This window comes from Diceros bicornis, chromosome 6 (assembly GCF_020826845.1).
Source record: "Diceros bicornis minor isolate mBicDic1 chromosome 6, mDicBic1.mat.cur, whole genome shotgun sequence".
Lineage (NCBI taxonomy): Eukaryota > Metazoa > Chordata > Mammalia > Perissodactyla > Rhinocerotidae > Diceros > Diceros bicornis.
In genome coordinates this window covers 32,440,289-32,453,701 of record NC_080745.1, presented here as the reverse complement: position 1 = coordinate 32,453,701, position 13,413 = coordinate 32,440,289, and the positions used below count along the sequence as shown (strand labels likewise).

The following is a 13,413-nucleotide window of genomic DNA, read 5'->3' as shown; positions in this document are numbered from 1 at the left end:
TTTATTGCCTTGCTTATTCATTTGCTTAGTTTCCTATGGCCTAATTGCTAATTTCCCTCTCTGTTTCAACAGATCTCTCAGGCAGAGCTCATTAAATTTTTTTTTTCAAGTGCTTAAATATAAGTCCCAAAGCTCAATTAATATCTTTTTCTGGAGACTTTTCTCGCTCAACCCTCTATTCTACTTCAATCAGTTTTTTTTTTTTTTTTTTTTTTTAACTCTCCGTGTCTGTGATCCTGTGCTCTTTTGTTGGATAATTTGCTTTTTGGTTGTTTTCCCTCTTATTAGTTTATTCCCTTGTTTTACTGAAGTATATCTTTCAGAGATTCCTGAAAAGAGAATGGGTAGAAAATAAAACTTTTGAGTACTTGGAAGTCTAAAATATCTTTATTCTACCTTCATATTAGATTGATATTTCAACTAGGTATGGAATTGTAGGTCGAAAATAATTTTTCCTCAAAAATTTGAAGGCCTTATTCCATTAGTAGTCAGTGTTGCCGATGAAAAGACTGATGTTCTACTGATTTCTGAGCTTTATATGTGCTATTTTTTCTCTTTGGAAACTCTTGGCAAGGATCTTCACTTTCCCCCTGGGATTCTGAAACATCTTTATGTGATTTTTCTTAGTATGGCTGTTTTTTTTTTTCCTTGTGCTGAGCATGTGATTGGCCCTTGTAATCTGGAGACTAATGTCCTTCCTCCATTTTTGTTATACATTTTTGGTAATTTCCTCTCTATCATTTTGTATGTTCTTTTTCTCTGAAACTATGAATTATTTTTATTAACCAGTTTCCTGTTAATGAATACTTTTGGGTTTTTCTAGTTTTTCACCACCAAGACTACTCACATGTATCATTTTTTTACATGTACTTTTACAAAATTTTGCCAGTTTTTAAATGAGCTATACCTAAAAGGAATACACATTTTAATTTTTGAGAGATGCCAAATTGTCTTTCATAAAAGTTGTTTTAGTTACTTAAGATAGAGTATAATAGTGTTTATTTACACATGCTACCAATGTGGTAGGTGAAAATGTGACATTTAACAGTTCTAATAGGTTTTCTTTCCCCTAATTATTGTTGAGGTTGAGAGCATTTCTGTTTTATTGGCTATTTGTAATACATTCTGCAAAGACTCCTTTTGTACTCATTGTGCAGGCAGACCTTTTTGGCCATTTTCTCCTACATTCATACGCTGATATTGGTATTTACAATCTTAGCATTCTAATGGTGGAGAAACAGCATGAGAGAATCAATTCAAGGGTTAATGGGTCAAGGAAAAGATCTCTTTTCCTTTAGGCTGAGAGTGGCTGGGCTAAACCATCCCCTACAAGCCTTTCTCTGGGCTTTGTCATTTTTCAGACAGAGGGGTTGTTGCCAAAGGTAAGTGCACTAGCCAAATAGAGCACTGAGTGAAGACCTTGCCATAGGACATGAGATTTTAACCTTAAAATTGGGATTTGGCCTTCACCCTGTTTATCAGTGCTTCCTCTGAGAGATGGAGGGTGGGGTACTGAAGGCAGAGGGAGGTAGAAGCTTTGAGAATCTTCTATGTGAATTTCAAATTCTGGTGTGAAGCTCCAACATTGGATTAGAGTTGCTTTTTCAAACACGATTATTTCCAGTTTTCCTTATTATTTTGTCTTACCCAAGTCATGAAGCATAACAAACTAACGTGGAACATGTTTGATACTGATGATAAATAGGTAGTTTCATTCATTGATTATTCATTTATTAATTCAGTCATATTGTGTTACGCAATAACATATAGTGATACTATACTTGCTCTCATGAAACTTACAGTCCTACGGTTTGGTAGGAATCTAATTGATAAAACATGTATTTTGTGCTTCTCAACAATAGGAGGGTTGACTAATTCAAGGAAACTTTTGAATTCAGAGACAGGCTTTCTTTAAATGGAATGTGATGTTTGCTTGTTTCTATTTTCATGAACACATTTATTAGCTTTTGATTTTTAAAACTAGGAGAGAGCAGAATGTCTCGGCAGAAACACCTAATATGTGATCCTTATAAGTTGTTCAATTGTTGCAAAACATAAACATTTAATGAGAGTGTCAGCAAAGTAGATTAAATGTTATTTAAAACATATGTTATAGTTGACCTCATGGCTAAATGGCCTGGTTCAGGAATCCATGAATTATCCCAAGGGTAATTCTTATATAGCAATTTGTTTTTGTTTTTGTTTTTTTTCCATGCTGAAATACTTGATTTTCACAAATACTACATATGGGAATTGAATAAGTCAAAAAGTCATAAGAAAAAGAGAAACCTTGCGTTTTTACTGCTTTTCCTAGGAAGTGGAAAACATTTTTAGTGACAGGCTATGCTTCATCATGAAAATACAGTTGGGTATTTTAGGCCTTCACAAATTTGATTTCATTGTGCTTAGTGATGGATGTTAATTAGTAAGCTGAATGAGATGGGGAGAAATTAAAGAATAAACAGGAATTCTCAAACTTGCAAGTGATTGTGTTCTACAGTTTATAGCATGGATTTTCTTGTTTTTAGATTTTCCTTATGAAATGTTTTAAGTATATAGAAAAATTTAATGATACTAAAACCAACACCCATGTACCCAATAGTTTAACACTGTGCTGTAGTTGTTGAAAGTTTGTGTGTGGTGCGGAGAAGGAATAAAACATTACAGATACAATTGGGGGCCTCTGTATACCTCTCTGCAATCCCATTCTCCCTGTTATCCCAAAGGTCACTGGTATTTTTAGCTGTTTTTGGTGTTTTTATCTGTAATACCTTTCTTAATACTTAAACTGTATGTGTATGTATTCATAAACAATATGTGGGATTGATGTGCAGGTTCTAAAACATTATGTAAATGCTATTTTACTGTGTCTGTCTTTCACATTGCTTTTTTTTGTGCAGTATTATGTTTTTGAGATTTATATATGTTAATGTATTATTTATATATATAATTTAGTTTCTCCTATATAGTGCTGTATGAATAGGTCACAATTTGTTCTCTAATTGAGGACTTACAAGTTTTTCAGTATTAGATACACTGCTGCAGTTAAGGTTCTTGTGTTTGTATGTGTATGCATATGTGAGAGATGCTCTAGGAGTGTACTGTCCAGTAGCCACTAGCCCCATGTGGGTATTTAAATTTAAATTAATTAAAATTTAATAAAATTAATTTAGTTCCTTGGTCACACTAGCCACATTTCAAGTGCTCAACAGCCACATGTAACTAGTGGCTAATGTATTGGGTATTGTAGATACAGATTATTTCCGTGATTCCAGAAAGCTCTATAGGACAGTGCTGCCTGGGATTTTTACCTGTATGTGGAATTGTTGGTCATGTACATCTTGCAGTTTACTAGATATTGCTGAATTGTTCTTGCCAGCAGTATCTGAGCATTCCCTTTCTCAATTGTCTTGCTAAGAACTGGTATGAATAGAAATTTTAATTTATTTCTATTTTGATAGGTGTGAAATGTATCTCTTTATGGTTTTAACTTAACACTTTAAAAATGTCTGAGGTTGAGCATATTTTCCTATTTGTTTATTTGCCTAAAAGTTCCTGTTTTGTGATTGCCTCTTAGTGTCCTTTGCTCATTTTTTTTTTTGGTTGGAATTTTTAAAATTACTAATTTGTAGAAGTTCTTTGTATTTTATAGATACTAATTCTTTGATTTTATTTGTTGCATGTATCTGTGCCCTTTGTGGATTATGTTTAACTTTGTGGTGTCTTTCTTTTCATACAAGTAGTAAAATTTGATGTACTCAAATTTATCTTTTTTTTTTATACTTTGTCTCTTATGCCTTGTTTAAGAAATTTCTTCCTACCCCGAGGTCAAAGAGTTTCCTATATGTGCTCTATAGAGTTTGATCTTTCATCCACTTGAATATGATTTTTGTGTATGGTGTGAGGTAGAGTTTGAGACTAAGTTCCTTCGCATATGGATAACCAGTTGTCCTGGCATAATTTTTTGAACAGTCCACTGTCATATATTCTGTTTTCTGTACATGAGTGAGTCTTGTTTCTAGGTTCTCATTCTGTTTTGTTGGTCTGTTTATGCTTATTCCAATATTTCATTTGAATTTTCTTAAAATAAAAAGAACAATGATGATTAGCTCTAAGTCCTTTCTCCAAAATTGATTTAACTGATTGATGATAAGCTAGAGGATTATCATAATACAAAATATTAGAAAATCATATTAGTCCAACCAGCAGACGTGAACAAGAACATTTTTTGCTGTGATGGTATTTGAAGAAAGCTTGACTTAATTTTCAAAGAGTGAAAAACATGGATGATACCTTTTTGAAAGTAAGAACTTCTAGATACTTTCAAGTGGTGGATTAAGACTAATTTTTTTTTTACATCTAATTTTCACCTTTAATGCATTTGTTTTCTTCTGAGATACAGCTGAATCCACTAATTTTATAAATTGGGTTTGTGGTTGGGCATAGTATGAAAAGAAGAATTAAGGAAAAGCAGCATGGGCCTTATCAGTAGTAATTAAGCAAATGGGTTTTGGAGCCACACTCCCTGTCCCATGATGTGATCTTGGGCATGTGAAAGAGATACTCATAGTAGTAACTTTACAAAGTACTTGTGATGATAACCTACATTTAAATACTAAGGACCTGGCAGCAATCAAGGGCATACTAAATAGTTGTTCCTAAAGTAACTGGACGATTGTTGAGAGAAAGATGAGAGGAGACTTAGGACAATGTGTATGTACATATGAATAAGAAATGGATTTTGGAAGAATTATTAAAGAGAAAAACAGTGGGAGACTAGCCTGTATTCCTTCAGCAGCAAAAAGAAGTAGAAGACGGTATGTCAGAAAGTGACCAGTACAGGACACTAGGTGGTGCCATTAGCCTAGACTGCTTATTTGATGTCTCAGGAGGGTAAATAGCCTCAGGGTAGAGAGATAGAAAGGCAGTCACAAATTAAGAGGTTAGTCAGGAATTGCTTGTATATTAAAGGTGTGAATTGTTTTATTTAGTATTTTTCAAAGTAATGTGATAGTTCTTGATATTTTCTCCTCCAGTGATTATTTTGAAAAATTTCCTGTTTTAAAGCAGTTTGTCCACCAAATAAACTGTATTTTATTTATTTTTATTTTTATTTTTGTGAGGAAGATCAGCCCTGAGCTAACATCCATGCCAATCCTCTTTTTGCTGAGGAACACTGGCCCTGGGCTAACATCTGTGCCTATCTTCCTCCCCTTTATGTGGGACGCCGCCACAGCATGGCCTGACAAGCAGTGCCTCAGTGCGCACCTGGGATCCGAACCGGTCCGCCAGCAGCGGAGTGTGCGCACTTAACCGCTACACTGTTAAGGGGGCTGGCCCCTAAACTGTATTTTAAAAGTAACAATCTATTTATTTCTAATTTAAAAATAAAGATTATACAAAAAAATTTATTCCTATGTAGAACTCATATTAAAACAAGATAACTTGGGCCGGCCAGGTGGCTTAGTGGTTAAGTTTGCGCACTCCGCTACTGGCGGCCCGGGTTCGGATCCCGGGCGCGCACTGACGCACCACTTCTCTGGCTATGCTGAGGCCGCGTCCCACATATAGCAACTAGAAGGATGTGCAACTATGACATACAACTATCTACTGGGGCTTTGAGGGAAAAAAAAAAGGAAGAGGATTGGCAATAGATGTTAGCTCAGAGCCAGTCTTCCTCAGCAAAAAGAGGAGGATTAGCATGGATGTTAGCTCAGGGCTGATCTTCCTCACACACAAGAAAAAAAAAACAAGATAACTGAACTTTTCATATTGAAATGATACAGTCAGAAAGAACTTGGTATATTAATAAGCTGTAGTGGCCTCATGCCTGGTCAGTGTACAACTCCACTAAACTTTTTGAAATACTGAAAATAGTTCCTTGATTCCTTTTAATCTTTTTTTAGATTTCAGATTGAGAGTAATTAAATAAATACATTATTTGATTTCTGGAGATGATATATGCCATTAAATTTTTATTGATAGGTGCATTGGACAAGTGACAGAAATTTCCAACTCAAACTGGCTTAAGCAAATGGAAATTTATTGGGTCGCATAATTAAAAAGATCATGGTATGGCTGATTTCAGGTGAAGCCTGATCTAGTGGCTCAAATGTTGCTTGGACCCTCTTCAACTGTTAGCTTTGTTTCCCTTGGTATTGGTTCCTTTTGCAAATAGGCTCTCATCTCCTGGAGGTAGGGTAGCTGCCAGCAGCTGTAGGCTCACATCTTTCTCACTTTTTTGCGTCTGTTCTAGTGGTTCCAAGAAGAGTTGTGGTATTAGATCATAATAGGTCTGTTTGGCTTGGCTTGGGCTACATACCTATTCCTGCAATTGGAGATAGAATTAGCACTGCTGGAACCTTAGGGGTTAAGGGTGTTGGAAAGATGGTTCCCCAAAAGCAAATTTGGAATCTTGTTATGGGACTATAAAGAATGGTTGTAAAATGGCAGTCGTTTCTTTAAGAAAGTTGTCTTAAAACTGTTTTCATTCCTTTGATTTCATTTCACCAGTATTTTTTACTTCAGTCTTATCTTTGCTACTGATTAGTTTTGTGACTTTTCAGAATCCGTTTCCTCCTTGGCAAAAGTGGGGATATGACACCTATTGATACAGTTCTTGCCATGATGAAATAAGACAATATATGTGAAATACCTAGCCTAGTGCCTGGCATATATTAGATATTAGAGAAATGTTAATTTACCTCTAAGCATGGTTATTAGCCAGACACTTTTGAGCTTTATCAACACTTGCTATATGTTTTATATTAGTTTATAATCTCTGAATATTACAAATGTAGTAGCTTTATAATGATAAATTTTTAAATTAGTAATTTAATTTGTTGATTACCACTTTCAATGCTTAACAGATGATAGATACTGTGTCCTATTCATGACTTACCTGTATTTTTATACTTGCATTGAATGTGCAATTTAGCTCATGCTAGGTTTTTTTAATTAATCTATGTTTGGAAATATAAATTATCTTTAATTTTTTATTTATTTATTTTTTCCCCCCAAAGCCCCAGGAGATAGTTTTATGTCATAGTTGCACATCCTTCTAGTTGCTATATGTGGGACGCGGCCTCAGCATGGCCGGAGAAGCGGTGTGTCAGTGTGCGCCCGGGATCCGAACCCGGGCCACCAGCAGTGGAGCGCACGCACTTAACCGCTAAGCCATGGGGCCGGCCCTAAATTATCTTTAAAGACAGCAATAAATATAGTGAAATTATGATAAATGGTCTTATTGTTTGGGGAAATAATATAAACTGCTTCATGTGTTTGAAGAATAGAAGGAAGTTGGCAGTAAGAGTTCAGAAAGATGAATGATTAAATATGGTTTAAACTTGTTTTTTTAATTAAAGTGCTTCATTGCTGTGTATAATATTCAGAAATGTATTTTAAATGTAACATTAATTTTTCAATTACCATTCATCTCTATTAGAAAATATTGCTTGTATTTATCATAATTTTTTTTACCAACTATAAGGCTTTTATAATCCATTTAGATTAACTATTGTGTAGTCTCAAGAAAAGAACCTCCATAATGGTTTTTAAACTATTTGAACATTAGATATTTGGTAACCCACGTTTCAATAACTAGCAATACACATGAAAGTCTTGATAGTGATGGAATAGAAATAATTATTGGGGCCGGCCGGGTGGCGTAGTGGTTAAGTTCACTTATTCCGCTTCGTCGGCCTGGGGTTTCCTGGCTTGGATCCTGGGCTCGGACCTATTCACTTATCATCAAGCCATGCTGAGGCGGCGTCCCACATAGAAGAGCTACAACTCTACAGCTGTGACACATAACTATGTACTGGGGGTTCAGGGAGAAAAAAGAAAAAAAAAAAAAGAGGAAGACTGGCAACTGATGTTAGCGTAGGGCCAATCTTCCTCAAAAGAAAAAAAGAACTAATTATTTTCCTTATAAGATGACATAGTGGTACATCATTATTTGACTTATGGCATATTTAAATGTGGCTAGCTAAAAGCTGTATTATCCTGGTACCTTTTATTCAGAATTGATAAATATCAATGTAAAATACTAAAAAGTTCTTTTTATCAATTTTCACCATATGAAATTTTTTTAAACAAAAATAAAGCCACATCAGACCAAAGGATATTGTAAACTGATGTGTCTTGTCGTTTCATTGTTGGTTATTGTGTTCATTATTCTGTGCTGTGTTTGCTTTGTTGGTGTTTTAATTACAGTTTACTTTTAAGAATATTATATAGGTGTAAAAGCTTTAAGAATATGAAATTCTAATAAGGAGTGAGATATCAATCTGATGGTAATTAAAAGTAGAGAAATTCTTTTAAAAAGCGAAAATTGATGTGTGTGGTGATGGATTGTAATTAGTCTTTGGGTTGTGAACATGATGTAATCTACACAGAAATCGAAATATGATGTACACCTGAAATTTATATAATGTTATAAACCAATGTTACCACAATAAAAAAAAACAGAGTAAAAAGTGCAAATTGGTTTATGCAACAACAGGAATTGTTTTGAAGACAAAACTGGTGATTAAACATGTGAAAAGTATACCCCAAATGTATGTATTAATACATTTAAAGGTAAATGTAATAAACCCATTATATGTTAAGATAAGTAACACATTTTTGTGAAAAATAAATATATTTTCCAAAACAAAAAATATTGAAAAAAGGGTGGTATTGTTTTACATTTTTGCAAATCTCTTTAATGTTTGACTTAATAGAAGGCAGGTGGAGCCTCATCTGCTTCTGCATTCAATCTGTTGCAATATATTGTTTTGATTGAAGTATACAAATGAAATATGGCCTCACACAGATACATAGATTATACAGGTATAGCTAGTAAGAGCACAGTGGAAATGCTGAGAAAAGACTTGGTCTCTAAAAACACACATGTTACTACTCTAGATCTATTACTTCAAAAAATTCTCAAAACAAAACAGAAATACACAAGCATCCATTCCATTAGCCACCAGAGTGATATCATCACATATTATGTAGCCTCTGGAAAACTTCGCTGTACAGTCATGCAAGAATAACATTGTAAAAGACAAATAGTTTTAACCTGTGAATTCCCTGAAAGAATTTTAGGTACACCTGTGATCCATGGACCGTACTTTGAGAACTGCTAGCCTACGCAATTGTAGGTAATCAGTAAGAGACATTGGTAAAAATTCTTTTGAATTTTTAGCAGTCTGAGCATCAGTATTAGATGTCTATTGACCTTATGTTAAAAGACCAAGAGTTTGAGAATTTAAAGTCTAAAGCAGTGTGTAGGTGCTGCTGATCAAACTTGTCACAGCCAGAGATAATTCTGTAAGGTTCAGCCCCTTTAAATCCATGTGATGTCCAAGTAAGTGGCAGGGCAGCAATTGTGGATAAACTTCTAAAAAGTTTCTTCTGACACTTGTGAGGAGATCATAAAGAAGAGAGAAATTATCTCTCACGACCAGTTTTTAGTGTAGACCAAACTGAAATATTTTGGAGAAAGAAGTGAGATAGAATACATGTACCAGCAAGTTAGAAGTAGAGGATTACAATGTATATGGGGACTGGTCACCTTAGATTAAGGAACAAATGGAACTTAACTTGTAAATAGGGGCTTCTGTACTGGTAATTTTTCTTGCTATAACATATATTCACCCCAATATGAAGTTGTGGAGGTTTTTGGTACCTCCAAATAGGCAGTTGTTCAAAGTGAGGCGTGGAGTCAGGACAGACCTTGGTTAATATCTTGCAGTAATTGTCATTTCTAATGTTGGAAATTTTAGATCTAACACTACTGATTAAGCACTTTACCTATTTATGTTTTGATGCTTATATATTAAAAGTATTTCTTTTTTACGTTTTTATTAAGGTGTATTTTAAGGCAGTTTTGTTTTAAATATATCATTGCTTTTCTTTCTAATAGTGTGTATCAAAATTGTAATTATTTGGTGTGACAAGCCACTTAGCATTGTTGTATTACCTTAAACTTCTCTTTGATAAGTCCAGCAAACAAATACTGGTTTTTCCTGGAACAAACCAACTACACTGCAAATTGATTGATATCAAATTATTTGCAGAGATTTAACATGTAGGGAAACCTTAATTATTCAGAATACATTTGTGTTTTGATGTGTAGATGATTTGTTTACTGTCTTTAATGTGACTCAGTCAAAATATATGTAGATATTTGCATAAAGGGGAAGTGTTGCTAATATCTTTTGCATTACATATAAAATTAGTTTTCCTTGTAAGGGATGTGAGAAGTTTTTTCATTCCTCCTTTCTGTTTCTTCTTTTCAATTTCTATGAAAATGTAGATTTTTTTATAATATAAGGAGAGTAGACAATGATAGGAAGCAGCATTAGTTACTGGCAAGATCTGAGAGTGTTTGCTTATCAGCTCTCAGTCTCAAGCATTTACATAATTTTCTAACAATAAACAACAGATGAAGTAGGAGGAAGGATAATTGATCCTGACATTGACATTTTGAGTATAACTCTTACCTCGTGTAAGAGGACTCTTGCTCACATGCTTCAATGATACTGATCTTTGTTTTGTTTCTTGAACAGGTGCTCATTCCTACCTTGGGACCTTTACATATGTTGTTTCTTTTCTCTGGGATGCTCTTCCTTGTGGCTCTTTTGGACTTCTTTCAGTTCTCAGTTCAAATGACACTTCTCATAGCACTTATAGATATCTGTTTATTTGTTTCCTTGTTTATTATCTGTCTCTCCTAACTAGAATGTAAGCTCCTTGAAGGCAGGAGTTTGTCCTGTTGACGTCTATATCCAGCTCCTAGGAAGTGGCTGGCACACAGTAAGAACTTAAGAATTGTTGTATGAAGGAAGGTTATACTTAAATAGTGTATGATGAAAAAATTAAAAATATGCCTTATTTTCTAATTCTGATTATAATTAGAAGATAGTTTATTTATAATAAAGTTTATTTATAATACAATGCTTAATTTTCTAACCCCCAAATATTGATATTTTACTGCTCTCTGTTGTGATGGATAAATTATAAGCTATCCCATGTTTAGTTCCAGTTGAGTGTGGTGAAAAGTCTTCTACTTACAGAGGTTTGCTGTTAGATCATTTTGTCAGTTATTCATTTTGTCAGTTATTCCTATGTAATTACTTATTTCATTTGTAGCCTTAGCCAGCAATTTACAAATGAACTTAGGTCAGTAGGGCTTCCTGTTGTCTCTGAGTGGGGCTCCTTCTACCCATAGCCAACTGCCATCTGCCTGGGGCCTGTAGTGTACCTCTTGTGAGATCTTTACAGTGCAGGTCCTCTCTGCTACAAATGCTTGGGCTTTTGCCTTAAGAAAACACACTGGTATAATTAAAAATAGAAAAGAGGAGAAGTAGAAAGTACAAGAGAGAAGAGGATTTTTAGAATGGATGAAATGGGTTCCTAAGTGAAGGTGTGGTAGACATGGAGTTGTGCAGCCCAGATCCTCCTTTAAGGAGGAATTGCAGCCCAACCGTGGGGAAGAAGGTAATCAGAAAGCCTTCCGCTGTCAGCTCCTTCAAGGTCTGCCTCTGTTGCAGAGAGTCTCCTTGCCTAAGGTCCCACCATTCCCAGGGCAGCTCTCATCTTTCAACTGATCAAGATAGAAGTGTAAAGGCCCAGCCATTTTGTTTATACCTGAGACAACTCTGACAAGTAATGTACCTCCAGAGAGCCATCCCAGGTTGCCTGAGGCTTTGTGAGGCCTATATCATAATTTGACTTCCTGCTTTTTCCAATCCTGCTTTTCTCCTCTTCCTTTCACAGTGATTGATCCCTAATAAACATCATGTATCCCAGACTAGCTCAGTGTCTGTTTTTAGGGAATCTAGATCGCGACATGGATGTGTATGGGCTTCACGTTGGCCTTGAATCTTTCGTAAAATCCATGCAAATTTTTTTTGTGGATGTGCATTATTCTGAGAAGGTCTAGAGCTTTTACCATATTCTTTCCTTTTTTTTTTTTTTTTTTAAACAGGCTTAATTCACTTTGTTTTTCTTGTAAAAAACTGTGTGGTAGCCACAGCTGGAGCCTGAGTCCTCTGCATAGAGACTCTGGTGTGGGTATTTACAAGATGGTCAGTGAATTCCTGATAGGGAAACTTGGTGAATATGGCCTTTTTCCACAATTTGCTGAGAGTGAGATAGCTGTAAGTCTTGGAGTTGGCATCAAAAGTGGCCTTGGCAAAGTTGCCCAGGGTGGCAGTGCAGCCCCTGACTGAGTAGTAGTTGTCGATACCAGCCATCAGCAGCAGCTTCTTGGGTACAGGGGCTGAGATGTTGCCAGTACCCCTGGGGACAGGAGTGATACGCACCACCACAGAGCACAGTGCTGGTCACCTTGCAAGGGACAGCATGGGGCTTGCCAATCTTGTTCCCCCAGTAGCCGCGCCACATGGGGACAATGGAGAGCTTTGCCAGGTTGATGGCCCTATGGATAGCAGTGGCTACCTCCTTGGGGGCACTTAACACTGAGACTGACATGTCCACTGTAATCCCCGATGGCAACAAATGCTTTGAACCTGGTTTCCTGGCCAGCACCGGTCCACTTTTACATAGGCACAATCTTCAAAACCTTGTCCTTGAGGGATGCCCCCAGGAAAAAGTCAATGACGTCAGATTCCTTGTTGGGCAGGAAGAAGAGAGATTTCCTCCAGGGACTTGATCTTCATGTCCTTGACCAGGTGGCCCAGCTTGGTGATGGGGATCCACTCCTTATCCTCGGCAGTGACAGTGGTTCCAGCCACCCCTGAGGAAGCCTCCACGGAAGCTGCTTGCGTCCTCCCCATTCCAGGGCCTCTGGGGCCTCCAGGCCCTCCTGTGGCACCAGCGCCATCTGCCATTTGGTGTTTTTTCAGAGAAGAAGCCATATTCTTAAAGATAGATTGAAAAATACAGGTCTTTCTCATCCAGCACTTAAGAAGGAAAGGCTTTTGATTTTTTTTGGATTTGGGATTAAACTAAATATTGTGAACCTTTGATTTTGGTCAACATTAAAGCCAAAGCTCTGATGATTAGGTAGCATTCTCCAATGACACAGCAATTAACACTCTGACAAAGGCCACTGGAGCTGGTGCTAATATGCTGCTGCACTGGCTCTTGGAAGCTTGGAAAAAGTGATGGCCCATATTAAATGAAGTAGAGGTGTCAGAGCTGCATGGCAGACAGTGGAGCAAGGGATCAAAAGCCTCAGAGAAGTGAGCATGCTAGAATGGATCTACCGTATAAGACAGGAAAGACACTCTGTTTATCATTAATTAAATAAGGAAATGCAATAATGAAGGGAGCACCAGCATCATAGGGAAGCCTCAAGAGTGGCTGTTTACGGTAGATGGGGACTGATGTAGAAGATACTTTTGTAAAAGTGGACTCTAGCAGCAAGAGGGGTGACAGAATCCTGGAACAGTAGAGGCT

The 13,413-nt window shown here is 36.3% G+C and overlaps 1 protein-coding gene and 1 pseudogene across 3 annotated transcripts in view; one reads left to right on the top strand and one right to left on the bottom strand.

Moving 5' to 3' along the window:
- The window catches only part of ADK (adenosine kinase), a 544,441-nt gene that overhangs the window by 139,803 nt on the left and 391,225 nt on the right, over positions 1–13,413 (top strand). The window lies entirely within an intron of this gene.
- Positions 11,985–12,842, bottom strand: LOC131406853 (small ribosomal subunit protein uS5-like; annotated as a pseudogene).